Source organism: Eubalaena glacialis, chromosome 12 (genome assembly GCF_028564815.1).
Source record: "Eubalaena glacialis isolate mEubGla1 chromosome 12, mEubGla1.1.hap2.+ XY, whole genome shotgun sequence".
Classification (NCBI taxonomy): domain Eukaryota; kingdom Metazoa; phylum Chordata; class Mammalia; order Artiodactyla; family Balaenidae; genus Eubalaena; species Eubalaena glacialis.
Genome location: NC_083727.1, coordinates 14,011,812 through 14,029,349, shown reverse-complemented (window position 1 = coordinate 14,029,349; position 17,538 = coordinate 14,011,812). Strand labels below are relative to the sequence as shown.

General features: G+C 38.4%; 1 protein-coding gene across 1 annotated transcript in view; it reads right to left on the bottom strand.

Annotated features, from left to right (window-relative positions):
• SYNE1 (spectrin repeat containing nuclear envelope protein 1) overlaps positions 1-17,538 on the bottom strand; it is a 448,877-nt gene that overhangs the window by 383,750 nt on the left and 47,589 nt on the right. The window lies entirely within an intron of this gene.

Here is a 17,538-nt window from a genome sequence, read left to right as displayed (position 1 = left end):
CTAAAAAAGGACCTTTTGGCTAAAGTCTAAATATTAAGCTCTAGAGAGGTAGAGCTGGAGCTGACCTCTCCTGAGCTTTGGCTCAGAATCCTGGACTGCCTACTAGAATCTAAACCCCATGAGGAGGCTTCCCTGGTGGCGCAGTGGTTGGGAATCAGCTTGCTAATGCCAGGGACAAGGGTTCAAGCCCTGGTCCGGGAAGATCCCACATGCCGCGGAGCAACTGAGCCTGTGCGCCACAACTACCGAGCCTGCGCTCTAGAGCCCGTGAGCCACAACTACTGAGCCCACGTGCCACAACTACTGAAGCCCACGCGCCTAGAGCCCATGCTCTGCAACAAGAGAAGCCACCGCAATGAGAAGCCTGCGCACCGCAACAAAGAGTAGCCCCCGCTCGCCGCAACTAGAGAAAGCCTGTGCGCAGCAACAAAGACCCAACGCAGCCAAAAATAAATAAATTAAATAAAATAAATTTAAAAAATAAAAAATAAACCCCATGAGGACAGTAACTTTGTTCCCAATGCCTACAAATGTTACAAATAAATCCTGTTGAATGAATAAATGAATAAAATCAACAACAAAGCCTTTAAATTTAGAGAAAATTTGGATATATCCATAAAATTTAAAGAACGCCATTATTTCTCAGGCACATTAAACACGCACTTTTAACTTTCAAGTAACGACCAGAAACAAACCCAGGTGGCCTTGGGATCAGATGGGGAAGGAGGCTGAAGGACACAAAGAAGACTGTTAGCAGAGGCTGAAAGAACAGTGAGGAAACTGCTAGCTGGGGCCGGAAGGAGAGCTACACATATTTTATGCGTTATATATTCTGTCATTGGTAGTAACTCGAACTTTTGCAACTGGCTAGGGAGACTTCCCTGCAGAAAGCTGTCAACCGGCTTCTTTCAGCTGCACATTATAAGGTACTGGAAGAAAGGGAGATGAACCAAAGAAGGAACTATTTAGTTTGCAAACAAAATTTAGAGGAAACATAGGAGACCTTTGATAGGGCGCATCAGAAAAAAAATAATGGTTTGTCATTGTCAGTCTCTCCTGGAAAAAGATTTGCAAAGTAAAAAATAGCTTCAGGACAACAATCAATCAAGACTGTGACTGTAAGAACCATTGTTAAGAACTCAGAAAGATTTAAGGCAGTGTTTGGTTTGTTTTTTGTTTGTTTGTTTTTTAATTTAATTTAATTTTATTTTTTTTCAGTGTTTGGTTGATGTTCTCAACCAGACAAACCAACTTCTAAGAATCTTAAGGGCACTGCCCACTGCAGCCTCACATGTGCTCCAAAGTTTATTTCAGACTTTGGGTTTTGGGGGGCCACAGAATGAACTCCAAGCAAATTTTTAGGAAGCCAACAAATCTGTGAAGCAAAAATGCCACCGGTCTGCACTTAAGGGACAGGACAGTTCAAAATGAAGAGAAGACTTTGGAACCACAGCTTTATGTGGCTAAGAAGACTATCGGCCACGAACATGAGCCACTTCTTATCAAAAAGACAGGGAATGACCCTTGCCCTTGAATTAAAGGAGGGGGACACGTGTGCCTGGCTGGACTTCAGAATGACTTCAGAACACGATTGCCATCTCCTTTCCATTCTTCCCTTCTTCGGACAGAAGCATCCATTGCAATGGTCCTTCCCCATCTCATCACTGCATGTTGGATGAATGGGGAGCAGTAACTTCTCTTTTTAGTTTCCAGGTCTGGGGACTGACAGAAATTACACCCGAGGGGCCTCCTCTGTATCTGGACCAGATGCAGATCACACGAGACTGGAGTTGGAGCTTGATAACATTAATTGGATGAGACTTTTGATGTCTTGAGAGGGAATGAGTGTATTTTGATGTAGAAAGAATATAAAGCATAGTGATCAGAGGACAGATATTAAATTATGGACAAAAAATCCTCCAGTCCCAGTAGGCATTCTCCTTTGCAATGTGACTTTGCCCTTCCTCCCCTCAAGGGCAGAATTGATTTCCCCTCTCCTTGAATTTGATCTTGCATTGTATTTGCTTTGATCAGTAATGCAGCAGAAATGACTTTACATCATCTGCTTCTAGGCCTTAAGAACTCTTACAGTTTCTGTTTTAGCTGTCTTGGATCCCTGTCCTAAATTCACCAAGCAAGGAAAGCAGTTTATATTGGAGGAGGAGGGTCCATGTGGAGAAGAATTGAGATGCCCTATCCAATAGCCAGAACCAACTGCCAAACACGTGGGTGAGGTCATCTTGAACCTTCTAGTTTGGCCAACGCTGCAGATGAACACAAACCAGATGAAGCCAGCAAACTGAGACTCACCTAAGGCTTCAGAGTTGATGCATCTGTTACTCCTCCCTCCCACATCCCCATACATACCTGATTACAAATTCCTCCAGGAAAAGAGCATTTTCCCCATCATTGTATCCCTAGAAATGAACCCATTGCCTGGCACATTGCCTTTTATATGTGTTCCTCAGAAAACCATCCATGTTTAACTATGAACTAACCAGCCAACCCACAGGTTATGAGAAATGATGAATTATGATTGTTTTAGCTACAAAGTTTTGAAGTGGTTTGTTACATAGCAAAGGCTAACTAAACAAAGGCATTTACTTGTGTGACAGATACACACGTGCGCGTGCACATGAACACGTGCACACACACACACACACACACACACACATACCCCTTCTTCACTCTGTCTTCTGTAAAAGAAAGATTCTAGGCTTGCTTGATTGGGTCTACCTTCCGGGTCTTTGGTGTTCTGATCAGATGAGCAATGGAGAGAAAAGTGGCAAGGAACAAGGGCATCCGAAGTTACTCTGCACAAGTTCAGCATAGACTAATGGGAGAGGACAGAGAAGGAGAGGAGGGGAGAAGATCAAGAGCCAGTGGAAGAGTGAGATTGAGGAAAAAGATGAGAAAAGGGAATTTTTAAGGATTTTTGCCTATACTGAGTGCTCTAATCACTGCTTCAATTTTTTTCAAGCACATGTCAGTAAAGACATAGTGCTCCTAAGATTTTTGGAAGTGGAGTTGTATTTCTTTTGTATGTAAAACCAGTGACTAGATAAAAAGAGCCCAGTTTCATTAAAGTTACATTTGCAAAATTTAGTACCATCTCACTTTAAATCTAAGGCACAAGGGATGAGAAGAATATAATTATCTCAGTTCCTAATTTAGAAATTTCTCAACCTCAACTCTCTTGACAGTTTGGGCAGGATAATTATTCATTATGAGAGGCTGTCCCATGCATTATAGGACATTTAGCAGCATCCCTTGCCTTTACTCATGAGTTGCCAGGAGCACGCCTCTCTCTCCCCACCCAACAAGTTATGACTATCAAAAATGTCTCCAGACATTGTCAAAACTCTGCTGGGGAAGAATCATCCCAGTTGAGAATCATTGGCCTGAACTATGTCCTTTGTATCTATGTGTAACAATGGGAATGAAGTGGTATGAACATTTTAAAAATTTATATCTGTTTCAATTGAATTATTATTGCCCAATTAACTACTCTAAAACATCACTATCATATTGGGTTATTCCCACTGTTTGTATATTTATTTAGACAAAAATTTACCCAAGATATATTTATTTAAGAAGTGTCAAAATGCAGTAAGTCAAGGACATTTGCTGAAAGATGACATGATTTTTCCAATATGAATAAAATATCCTATGATGTCTGAGATACTGTCATTTAAATCTGGAAAATTTGGTCTTACATGATAGGGAGTGGGTGGGAGGGGAGAGGGTGTGTATATCCTGATAATGTGTTTGGTTTATTTAACTATTCTAAACCTTCTAAATTTTTTTTTTTTCGGAAATGTACAAAACAAAAGATAGTCTTTCAGCTTCAGTTGGCTATTGTTAGTTAAAAATATAGTCTGAACCATTCATTATAACATTTTAATTTTATCACTGTTAGGCAAGGAAAAGCAAATAGCATATGTCAGTCAGCAAATTACAAGAAAATTTAAATATTTAGAGAATTTTCATATATTTGTTTGGGAGGCAGTTAAATATGGGTGGTTTTCTAAGGACACATAAATCAGACAAGGTTCCAGGCAGTGGGTTAGTCTCTAGGGAAACAATGATGGAGGAAATGCTTTCTTACCATGAGGAATTTTAATTAGGCATGTATGGGGGTGTGGGAGAGAGAAGGTAATACATACATCAGCCTTGAACCTTTAAATAGGCCTCAATTTCATACATTTTTAGTAAAAATCATTTGGTGAAGAAAAAACCGCACCTAAATTGAGAAGATCCTGTTTATAATCTTTCTTTACCCCACTTAATGTTAAAATGCATACTTTTCTTTGCAGAAATAGTAATGTCTCTGATTACAAAGACACAATCTCTGATTGGGGGTGATACATACTATGTGGCAGGCCCACCATATTATATTTCTAAAGTCCAAACGATCCTGAATTTGAAAACAAAGCTTAGACTTCTGCATAAAGGATGTGTGTACAATATAGAAAAACAATGATAGACATGTGCCATACAGAGGAGTAATCATAATAAAGAGACGATAAGCAATAAATACAATGAGAGTGAAAGCAGCAGAGTTCATGATGGGCATTCATACGGTGGCTTCCTTCAATTATCTTCTAGCTCTAAATAAAGACAATAAATTTGAATAGTTTCTCCAGAACTTTGGTAGTTTTTTTCTGTCACTTTTTTCTTCCTCTATTTGTGGGTATAAACATTGCAAAAGAAAATAATCACGTGGTGAATTCATAAAAATACCTTATATTTTTACAACACTTGAATTTACTCTCATTTCCGTGTATACTTCTCATTTGATTCACACAAGTAGCCTGGCTGAGCAGACAGAGGAGGTATCATTAGCCCAGATGGAAATAAGGAAATGAAGCATGGTGGGGTTAAGAAATATGCCAGAAATCTAGAAACTGAAATGAAGTCTAGGAAGCTACAGAACCATGGCCAGAATTTAGGAAGTCTTACTCCTATTCTAATTTTGATCCACTCTCTGATTGTTTGATTCATGTATTTAATAAATGTCATTGTGCCCCTCCTGTATGCCAGCACCCACTTCTGACCACCTATGGATGCAATTGGAGAGGATGGGTGTGGTTCCTTACAGTCCAATAGGGAGGACAGGAATCAAAAGAAGCACATCACAGCCCAAGTTCTGTGTATGCAGCGCAAAGTAAAAAGTGTCCTGGCATATGTGAGAGGATTAAAAAAAAAAAAAGAAAAGAAAAAGGCCACAGTGGAGGAAATTAAAGGCAACATGAATGTGGAAAAAAAAATAAAAGCCAGTCCCTACAGTTTGCAAGGATGGGAACTAATGGGAAAATTCTGCTTCTATATCTAAAATTTTTCCTAATAAGTTACATAAAAAGGCAAATGGTAAAGAAAAGGTGAGGACAACTGAGCTAGGTAGTGTATGTTCCACCAGCTTCCTGAGCTACAAGCTATGAGGACCTCTCCTCCCCAGTGACACCTTGACCTCCATGTTCCACCAGCTTCCTGAGCTACAAGCTATGAGGACCTCTCCTCCCCAGTGACACCTTGACCTCCTGTCTTCAATTCTCCAACTTTTTCCATCCTTCCTTCTGGGTCCACCTCGCCCCCTGTTGTGGCACCCTCAACAGAAACAGAATTCAACCAGAAGTTCGTGGAAGCTGGCTCACATACAAATGATTTCCCTTCCCCATCTCTGTATTTGTATCTGCATTGGTATGATCATTTGTCAAGGTCAAGCTAACAGAGAAGAAGACTCTAGAAGGAATTTTGTCAGTAGGAAGTGTTTTGGGGGATATGCTCTCAAAACCAACACTTTTAAGGGCATGAGGGAAGCAGGATTTTAGAGAGAGAGATGCTGACCTGAGATGCAATTAGCTGGGGTGGTCCTTCAGAGAGGTCCTAAATGGAAGTAAGGGGCAGGGACCTTGTACCCACTGGCAGGATATGGGCTGCCCTATCGAGAGGCATACCTCAGATGAGGCAAATCCCCTGGGCTGAGGACACATCCTGGGGAGGGGCTCAGCTGTGAGACGTACACTTATGACATACTGAATACAGAGGGAGGCAACATTTGCTTTCATATCTGTTCAACACCAGAGTCAAACCCTTTATCACCATGAGATGTTGCTTTCTCCATTTATTTCTAAACGAACACTGTTTCCAAGGCCCACTGTTGCACTTTTCTGAGGACTGAATTAGAAGTGTGGCAACAAAGAGGACAGTGCAAAGAAAGGGAAAGGGCCACACCTCTCACGAGACTGCCAATTACATGGAGTTCTCCAAAACGTGTCAGACGTCTGTTTTTCTACCAGATTGAATGGTTGCTCACTGATTCATATGCTTTCTCTAGCCAACCAACCAAGCTTGGTTCTGCCTTTCTCCCTTCTAGGCCTGCCTGCCTAGATACCTTTTCTACTTCTCCAACCAGACAACTCTGGCAACCACTATCTAGTCCTGCCCTCTGTCTGGCTCCATGTCACCATCTATCCTGTCTGAGTACTTCTCCCACAGATGATGCCTCTCTTCCAGCTCTTAAACACCATTGGTCAGGAGCCAGATGAATGGATAAAGAAGATGTGGTACAATGGAATATTACTCAGCCAAAAAAAAGAATGAAATAATGCCATTTGCAGCAACATGGAAGGACCCAGTGATTATCATACTAAGTGAAGTAAGTCAGACAAAGACAAATACCATACGATATCACTTACATGTGGAATCTAAACAAATGATACAAACGAACTTATATCCAAAACAGAAATAGACCCCCAGATGTAGAAAACAAACTTATGGTCACCAAAGGGGAAAGGGGGGTGTGTGTGGAGAAATTAGGAGTTTGGGATTAAAATTACACACTATATATATAAAATAGATAACAAACAAGGACCTACTATATAGCGCAGGGAACTATACTCAATATTTTCTAATAAGCTATAAGGGAAAATAATCTATATAATATATAAGAATACATATATATATATATATATATATATATATATAAATCAGTTTTCTGTACACCTGAAACTAACAGAACATTGTAAATCAACTATACTTCAATTTAAAAAAAAAAGAAAGAAAGAGTTTCCAAGTAGTGGCATGTAGGCAGAATCTGGGCCCAAAATGTGTTTTCTTTCACCAGCAACGTTCTAAGAAAACATTTTAATTTGAGTGTTTTTAGGTGTGACTTAACATTTCCCAGTTTTCCACAGATTCATTACTCGCAATCTTCTTAAACCAGCCACATCTCAAATCACCTGAAAGTAAATGAGTTTAAAACGTCTAGAAGGGCTTCCCTGGTGGCGCAGTGGGTGAGAATCTGCCTGCCAATGCAGGAGACACGGGTTCGAGCCCTGGTCTGGGAAGATCCCACATGCCGCGGAGCAACTGGGCCCGTGGGCCACAACTACTGAGCCTGCGCGTCTGGAGCCCGTGCTCCGCAACAAGAGAGGCCGCGATAGTGAGAGGCCCGCGCACCGCAGTGAAGAGTGGCCCCCGCTTGCCACAACTAGAGAAAGCCCTCGCACAGAAACGAAGACCCAACACAGCCAAAAATAAATAAATTTAAAAAATAATCTGTTAAAAAAAAAAAAAAAAAGTCTAGAAAAGAGGAAGACCTGACTTCCATATATGCACAGATAGGAAGGGAGGTAAGGAGGGAATATGACGAGAAATCTTAGGAAGAGGTAATAAGCAGAATAAAGCCTCTCCCAATATAAAAAGAAGCTATTGTAATTTTCTGATATGGTTATTTTAATTATATCCTTGGGAAAAGGCAAAGAGGTTTCTGTTCACTTTCTCCACCCCACCGCCCAATATTTTTTTTTTTTTTTTTTTTTAAGTAGAGGGAAGGATTATTTATTTATTTATTTATTTTTGGCTGAGTTGGGTCTTCGTTTCTGTGCGAGGGCTTTCTCTAGTTGCGGCAAGCGGGGGCCACTCTTCATCGCGGTGCGCGGGCCTTTCACTATCGCGGCCTTTCTTGTTTGGGGGCACAGGCTCCAGACGCGCAGGCTCAGTAGTTGTGGCTCACGGGCCTAGTTGCTCCGCGGCATGTGCGATCTTCCCAGACCAGGGCTCGAACCCGTGTCCCCTGCATTGGCAGGCAGATTCTCAACCACTGCGCCACCAGGGAAGCCCCCAATATTTTAAATTGGTATAAATTTAAATAAGTGCACTATATCAACTGAATTATTTCAAGGAAACTCAGAACAATCAGAACTATATAATATTTGTTAGATAAAGGAAACATACGTGTTAGTAAATGTATATAAAAATGTAAGATTTTGGTGTTTTTATATATAACCAAACACCAGATTCCAAGTTTCAATCAGCTATAAAACTGCATGGTACATTTTATATAAAACTTTGGAAATCACCAGAACATATATCAAGAGGAATTTATTAACAGTATATTCCAGGTAGCCAAACACCAGCATAAGACTTGCTACTGTATCTACATTTGTTTGCAGGTAAGTAAAATGGCGCAGCTACCTAAGTATGTTTTGGGGGGTCACCACTGAGGAAAAACTGTTAGGATTCCAGAAGCAAAGTTGGGTGCATCTGGCTACCATCCTCTAGAACCTACACACAACAGTACGGAGGAGAAATTTTGAGTCATCCTCATATTTTATAAGAAGTCTAAAAACAAAATTAAAAATATGATGAAAGAATTCCATTACATTCACATAAAGATATAAGTCAGTGTACTTTTAAAATTAGAATTTAAAAATAATAAAACTGGAAGTAAAAAACAAAATAAGCCATAATAGACTATGACAAATTTTTGACCTGAGATTGAGGCTTCAAGAATATTTTGGTCACTCATTTGAAGATATTTAGCTCTATCATAACTGCTTATAACACTGATGTCTTAACTTTTAGAAACCATCTCTTAAAAATAATTAAATGTAAATCATCTAAATTACTGTTTTAAAATTTGGCTTTTATCTTATCTTAGCATTCCTAGCAAACTTTCACAATTCAGGCTTTCACTATAAATGGTTTAGTGAATAACCATTTCACTAAATGGTTTTAGGTTTCCCAAAATCATGAGCATAAATCAGTAGTATTCATTTCACTTCTGTCAGTTTCAGGTTCAGATAAAATAGGAAGAAAAAATATATTCCACTTGAGTTGTTTTAAAATCTTCTCTGTATAATATTAGTTTTTTGTACCAGGGATCCAGACTGGAATTATATCAGAAGAAAGAATATACGCACACACACACACACACACACAAAGGCAACAACAACAAATAATGCCTTTTATCGCACCAGGAGTCTTGAAGGTTGTTTTTATCATATTCCACCTTTTATGGTGGCTTTTGGGAGTTGTCCCAATTCAATCAGTATCTAAACCAAACACAGCTTTCACCAAGGGAACTTTCAACTCTCCTTGCAGCACTGTCCTTAAAGTATCCCTATAGCAACACCTCTATAAAAGCATATTCTTCTTCTCTCATTCTTTAGCCTTACCCCCTGCTTACTGACCACATGCACTGCTCCCTAATGCCAGGGTTTCAACAAAGACAGTTTTCACATCGATTTATAAAAAGTGCTTCAGATGCATTTTCAGGGGAAAAAAAATGACACCTTTTTCAGTCAGCGTTTAGGAATTCAGGCATTCTTATTATGTTAAAATCTTAATACCTTTAAAGGCTTTTTTAATTGAAAAAAATCATTCAATTTATTCCAAGTCCCCAATTTTAACCTTAGATATATATGTAAAGTTTTAATTTTAGAATCTGAGAGAAAGAAATTCAATGAATCCTTTGTAAACAATATTACATTGGCATTTAGTTTCTCATAGTTATATTTACACAAGATATAATCTGGTTTATTTCTAATTTGTTCTTTGAGTTTGCTGGATTTTTTTCCAAATGTCTAATATTGTGGAACACACATTAAAAGTTATAATTACCATATTAGAAATACACATGATAGCAAGTTGTTAAGGAACTCACACTGCTTTTAAATATATATATATATATACACATATGCAAACAATATTGGAAATATTTTACATTATTTAAATACATTATTTTTTGTGTGGCTTTAAATTACTTAAAGCCATACAAAAAATAAACAAATACACGTGCAAGAATCCACAAAGAGTATTTCAAAAGTTCCATGTTATGCTTCCTAAGGCAATTTAAGACTAGATCCCCAAGAAAGAAATGTTTACAGATTTGTGGGTCTCTGCAGGCTAGAATAAAATAATTCCTTGACCTGGGATTTCGAGGCAAAATAGAAAACAGTTGTAGCCATACTCATGCCTGTTAAGCGACACAACAAAATTAGCAACGGGATTGTTTTCATTTTTCTATCCCATTTAGAGTAACGAATGTTTACTGTGATATAAAATTTGTTAATCCCAGAAGTTTGTTTACAAAGAATGTTGGCTATTACCATGACTTAGAAAAAAGTCCCTACAGTTCAGTAGAGGCAAAAATGGAATAATCAATTTTCTCAGAAGTAAATTTTGGGCTCTGGGAGTAAAAAAGACCTGATTTGGAATCCCAGCATCAACATTCACTGTGAGACCTTAAAAAGGTGACTCAGCCGTTTTATGCCTCAGTTGACTCATATGTAAAATAGAGATGAAAATAGTAACACGAGCCCTACAGCATCACTGTAATGATTTAATTAGATGGCTAAACTTTATATCGCTTCAAAATGTCCTCTTATTCAGACACTTGCCTTGATGAAAGAAAAAAATAAATAAAACAACTCTAAGGAAGGATATATTTCTAAGCAATGGTAGAAAAGAAATAAGATGAAAATAATTTACAATACATTTACAAATAGGATGTCTTATCCTTTCAAATTTCTCATTTAAACCTTATTTCCATTCCATAAGCAGTGCCTCAGTGCTGACTAAGGGCAAAGAACTGTGGGGATGAAAAGTTAGGTTAAACAGGGTTTGTAGTCCTAAAGGAGCACCGAGCTTCTTAATTGACTTGAAGAAAGATTTATTGCACACAAATTATGCTGACTAGGTATACTGATGACTTGGGGGGTGGGGGGGGCAAAGGAGGGCAAAGAGAACGGAGGAAGAAGACACGGATCTTAAACCTAACCTTGTAAACTTAGCCCCTTCACATCCCAGAAAAGTATCTTCCCCTCCAACAGTACGGCTGTGTGTGTGTGTGTGTGTGTGTGTGTGTGTGTGTGCGCGTGCGCGTGTGTGTGCACGTGTGTGTGTGTGGAAGGGGAAGAAACATCATGCAGACATAGCAGCTTCCATTTTATTTTATTGCTCCCAAAGCTTGAACCTGTGGTGCACATGGCAACCCAGAGTTAAGCAACCCAGCCCATTGAGATAAGAGAGAAAGGGCACTTCAGTTGCTGCAACCCAAGGGTCCATCAGCAGATGAATGGATAAAGATGTGGTATATATATACAACGGAAAACTACTCAATTATCAAAAAGAATGAAATTTTGCCATTTGCAGTAACACAGATGGACTCAGAGGGCATTATGCTTAGTGAAATAAGCCAGACAGAGAAAGACAAATACTGTAGGATATTGCTTATACGTGGAATCTAAAAAATAAAACAAACTAGTGAATATACCAAAAAAGAAGTAGACTCACAGATACAGAGAACAAACTAGTGATTACCAGGAGGAGAGGAAAGGGGAGAGGGGCAGTATAGGGGTAGGGAATTAAGAGGTATAAATTATTAGGTATAAAATAAGCTACAAGGATATATTGTACAACACAGAAAATATAGTCAATATTGTATAATAACTATAAATGGAGTATAACCTTTAAAAATTGTGAATCACTATATTGTACACCTGTAACATATAATACTGTACAACAACTATACTTCAATTAAAAAAATTTTTTTAAAACAGAGAGAAAGGGCAACAGGGAAAGAGGTAGGCAAGACAAAGATGCTGGTTTGTTTGAGAATAACATGTTCTCTCTGCTCTCTCGCTGGAGCAAGCAACCAGCATGACCTTCCCTTTTATTTTCAGTTTGCACTGTCAAGGGCAATATTGTTTCTTTTCAGGAAGAGACAATACCAGCATGGAGAAAAAAAAATCCATTAGGGCTTCCATGGTGACACAGTGGTTAAGAATCCGCCTGCCAATACAGGGGACACCAGTTCGAGCCCTGGTCCGGGAAGATCCCACATGCTGCAGAGCAACTAAGCCCGTGCGCCACAACTACTGAACCTGCGCTCTAGAGCCCGCGAGCCACAACTACTGAGCCCACGTGCCACAACTACTGAAGCCCGCGTGCCTAGAGCCCATGGTCCGCAACAAGAGAAGACACCGCAGTGAGAAGGCCGCACACCACAACCAAGAGTAGCCCTCACTCGCTGCAACTAGAGAAAGCCCGCGTGCAGCAACGAAGACCCAGTGCAGCCAAAAATAAATAAAGAAAATAAATAAATTTATAAAAAACAAAATCCACGTTAAAAAATAGCTACAACACAGAAGTATGATATGAAGGAAGTGAAAAAGGGACCCAGGAAGACACAAGAGCAGGAAAATATAGATTCAGAGGCAATTTGAGTCCAATTCATCACCTTTCAAATTATATTAAAAGCATGGTTAAAATAGCATTGTTGGCAGTACACCTCCAATTCACGGCACTCTAGGATAAGGCTTAGTGGAATTATCAAAAGAGTGTGAATGCCAAATGGACATCAGGCAGGAAGAGAAACCACAGGCTCATTTTCAGCAAGGTGTCCTTACAGCATCACTCCACACAGAGCTTGGCCTGACTCAAATATTAATTTCACAAACAAATGCAGTTATGAGAGACTCTTCATCATTTAAGGCTATAATCTCAGTGGCAGAAAAACAATCTCTTGGTTTTTTTTGTGGTGCTATAAAGTGTCATTTGGTTTCCTACACATTATTTTAAATACTAACCAAACCATGCTAACTCTTCGTCAGTGAAATAGATTTTCCTTTCTCATAATAATATAAAAGTGTACATTCTTTTGTTTGCCTAACCTACATAATTCATAGTTTTCTTTAATGGCAAAGACCTTTATTAGTGGATTGTTCTACAAGCCTATGGTGAAGTATATATAACAGGTACTTTGAACGCCTGTACTGAATTCTTTGTCTCCCTTCTTACCATTCCTTGAAGCAAAGGCAACAGAGAAGGATAAAAGAATATTTTTTCTTCTTCATGATGTTTTTAGTCTGAAACTCTCCTGCTGTACCAATGCCAAGTAGCTACTATAACAGTTGCCTTGAATCTATAGATATTTCTCCAAAATCCAAGAAGTTAGTGATGTTTACTGAGTTGTCAAATAAAACAGCTTCCTACCTGCTTTCTGGAAAAAAAGGAGGGAGATCCAACTCCTTAACAAAGATAGTCTTGGTTATAAAAGATAACATAGTGATGAGGAGAGCCGGAGTCTCACCCTACCAATTATTAAAATACAATAAAGAGCTCAATTAATTCAAACAGTGTGATAACAGAGAAGGAACAAACCACAGAATGGAATGGAATACATAGTCCTGAAAGCGACTCTAGACTATTTAAAAATGAGAAAGATTACTTAGTGAATGGACAAAGGAAAACTAGAAGGCAATTAAACAGAAAAATCCATTTACAGCCTCACTTTGCCCCAAAATAAATTACAACTGGGTTAGGGAATTAAAGAAAATAAAGCAACTATAACAACTACCAGAAAAATGCGTCAATATCTATGTTTACTAAATGAAGAAAGATATTCTAGGCCTAAAAGTAACAGAAGAGGGAGAGATTTCATTGCATAAAAATAAAAAATGCACAGTCCACAAATCATAACCATAATTAAAGGCAAAGAGCATATGCGGAAAATATTTGCCCAAAATATAATAGCAAATATTTTAAATGAAATCAATGAAAAAAAACTTTAAATCCTATTACATTGTTAAGCAAAGATATAAACCAGAAATTCACAAAATGGCTTTTAAAACATGTGAAATAAGGCTTGCGATTACTTAAATAAAAAGTGGAGTTTAAAACAGTGAGATAAGCATGAATTCCAGGGGTAATTTTTAAACAGAAAGATTTTGAGCTGCAAAGAGCTCCTATTTCTAAAAGCTAATATTTTCAATTATTATAATGAAGCTTAAGCAACATTAATAAATTAGCTATTTATTTCCTGTGGTCTCAATACGATGATAGATCAGTGGTTCTCAAAGTGCCTTCACAGCATCACCTGGGAACTTGTTAGAAATCTACATTCCCCAGCTCTCAACCAGACCTACAGAATCTGATCAGCAACCTGGTTTAACAAGACTTCCGGGTGATTCTTATGTACAGTCAAGTGTGGAAATCACCACATGGATCATAAGCTACACGAAACTCTCTGGCACAGTAGTTAGCAGCATGTATCCAAAATGCCTGGTCTAAGCTCCAGCTCCACCTCTTGGGCAGGTTACTTTAGACTCTCCACCTTTCAGTTTCCTCATCTGTAAAATGGGGATAATAATACCACCTGCCTCATAAGGTTGCTAGGAAGATAACATAATACCCCCAAAAGCATACAAAACAGTGCTTAGCATACAGTCTAGCTGTATTGTTAAATAAAAATTAAAAAAAAATAACTCTTTATTTTAAAAGGGAAAAGACCAAGTTAAAAAAAATTTTTTAAATAATAATTACACTATCAAAAATGACGTTAATTTGCATAGCTGTAATAGAAACATAGGTTAGTAATCGGTGTTAGGAATGCGAAGAACAGGAGAGAGGAAGAAAAGAATATACACAGGCTGCATCCAAAATACTCTCAAATACTCTGACAGTCGAGGGCCATACATAATTCAGGGATCTTCTTGGAGGTAAGCCTGGCAGTGCAAATTCTTATGCTCAGTCTAAAACAATTTGGGAATGGAAAACTCATCTCATTGATGGTAAAGATGTGTTTGTTTGGCTTTCTATGCTAATAAAGCAGCTGTGGAAACATGGCTCGAGGCCCTACTTTGATGAAATAAACAACCCTTCATTAATTTATAAGTGATACAAATACGATCTTAGCCTGTCATCAAGATGTGTTCTTAGTGATTTCAGTCTATTAATAGTCACTCTTCTGATTCACAATTTTGTTACTGAAATAATTTTAAAACAAAAAGTGCAAGTCTAGTAATTATTTCAGCGTTGTCTAAACCCTGTCTGACAACCCCACTGAATTCTTCAATTTTTTAGTCATTAACAATAACTAAATGAATTATCATGAAGTCACAGCAACATAAATAGAAAATACAGTCTTATAGTTTCTCTCTATTTTTAAGAACTCTTGCTCAAGACTAAACATGATAATATAAAAGTTAAAGTATTATTACTTTCCCTGTTTTATATAGATATTTGATTGTTCAAAACCTGTATAACGTTTACTCTCTCACATTCCAAATGTGTGCTCTTCCATCTCTGTGTATAATTTTCAGCTCCTTTCATAAGCACAGAATAACCAGGGAGTTACCTGTGCATTTAGGATCAGGTAGATGAGGAAGTCACTGAGGCCCATGGAAAACAAAGAGGTTGTTGAAGAACAAAGTTGTCAACTTGAACATTTTGGGGAGGCCCAGCCTTAGCATCTCTAGGAGCTGGGCTCACTGAGGCCATCTTGAATCTCTAGTGTCTCCTCACAGCACAAGGAATGGTGCTGGGTCCTTCTCTTCCTTCACCTCAAACAAATTTGGGATGGGCGGTGTGTTTCACCTGCTCCCACCAGAAAGTCAGACTCACAGACTCTAGTAACTGTTCCTCCAATCAGAGGCAACTGAAAGGATGAGATCCATTTCCTCCTACAAATTCATAGAGCTGTCTCGGAAGGTTCAGTCCCCAGTATCAAGGAAAGAAATCTTTCCTGTGTTGCCCGCATCACTGAAAAGGAAAAAAACCCACTGCTCCCCACAGCGGTATGGAGATTGTCAGCAGGTAAGTGGTTACCCAGGACCCTCTCCCTGATCAGGCCCCGATCTGGAGGGATTTGTGTGAGACCTCTCTGCCCAGTCTCAGGAAGGGATGAACAAGGTGATTTTCAGCCCTGTGGTTGGAAAACTAGGAGAAGGGAAGGGTCTGGCTCAGAAATCAAATTACTTCTTTAATCTGTTTCTTAATCTGGACTTTTGGAACCCATGTAGGAATACAGAGATTTTTTTCAATTGACAATTTATCTCAGCTACCTAGTTGCAATAAATTTAACCAGCAAACTTTACTTTACAATGTGTTCAGTTCTGAGGTTCCTCTTAACCCAATATACCTAATGCAAAGGCTGTTTTCTTGTCTTCTGAGATTGCTTAAGAATGGGAAACAAAGTACCCATTACTAGTCTTGCTTTTTAAACAACGGCCTTGTCAATCAACTCTAGTTTAGATGGCACATCAGAAAAGAAAATCAGAAGAAGAAAGGAAAACTCACTGCGCAGAAACAAGAAAGCTCTGAGATTCCTTAGAAAATGAAGTGTATATATGTGTGTGCATGAATCCTGCAGCATCCCAGAAGTTAGAGCCACACACCTACAGTCCTTCAAAGACATTTCATAAGAGCTACAGGATGAAGGGGAAATATATATATTTAATTTTTACATGTATATACCTTTTTATCCTAACAAGAGAAGAAAGCACGCATGTTCGCTTCTTATGAAAAACAGTGTGATTTCACTTATTTTCAAAATTTGGAACTGTGATGTGCCCACAGGAGGGAAGAAGGGAAACAGTTCTTAGAAACACAACTAATTAAATCTGTATTTGTGTTGGACCAATTACTATGACAGAGGGGCATTATCTCTGGTTAAGAGGATATCAGCATTTTAGTTTCCTAAATAATTTAAAAAGGAAAACATAACATGTGACTTTACTTACTTTTAAATTTGTTTCCTGCTTACTTGCTGCGTACAACTAACTTGTTATTTTTAATGGATTTTTTTTAAAATTTAATGCTAGTTTGTGCATCATCACAAATTTTTCACAATGCCCTTGTGAAGAGATTATCATATTTGTAGGTACAATGACAAAACTCTTCTCAGCAACTTCCTGAATAAGGCAGGGAGGGGGAAGGAGGGTATCTTCAAAATCACAATCTTGGACTGGCTTTTTGCCTCAAGCATCTGAGAAAGCAAACAGAAATCGATATTTTTAAAAATAAAATGTCTACATCCTTAGTGACATTCCTTAAAGTGTCTGAATAATATTTCCATTGTCCTTACAATACTAAGCATTTTGCTGTAATAGGCATGACAATCAAGGTAATTTTTACTACAATCTACATACAATGAAATTTCTACAAACCAAAGTATGTTCATATTTTTGCCAATTTTGTCAGTTGGTGATCTGTTCGTCTCATTTCCATGGTTAAAGGTGAGGTCCATTAATTACATGTATCCAAAATGCACAACCATCTACCTAGCTGTTAGAACAATTCAGTTCAGTCATAGTTCGGTCACAGATGACCTGTTTCTTGTAAAACTGCTCATTTCACATGTCTTACAGGAGAAATTACATAGGAACGGCTTCAAAGCAAATAAACAGAATAAGGGGACTCCTGGAATAACAGAATTCTAGAATTAGAGCACTGTGTACGGGTTAGCTCACG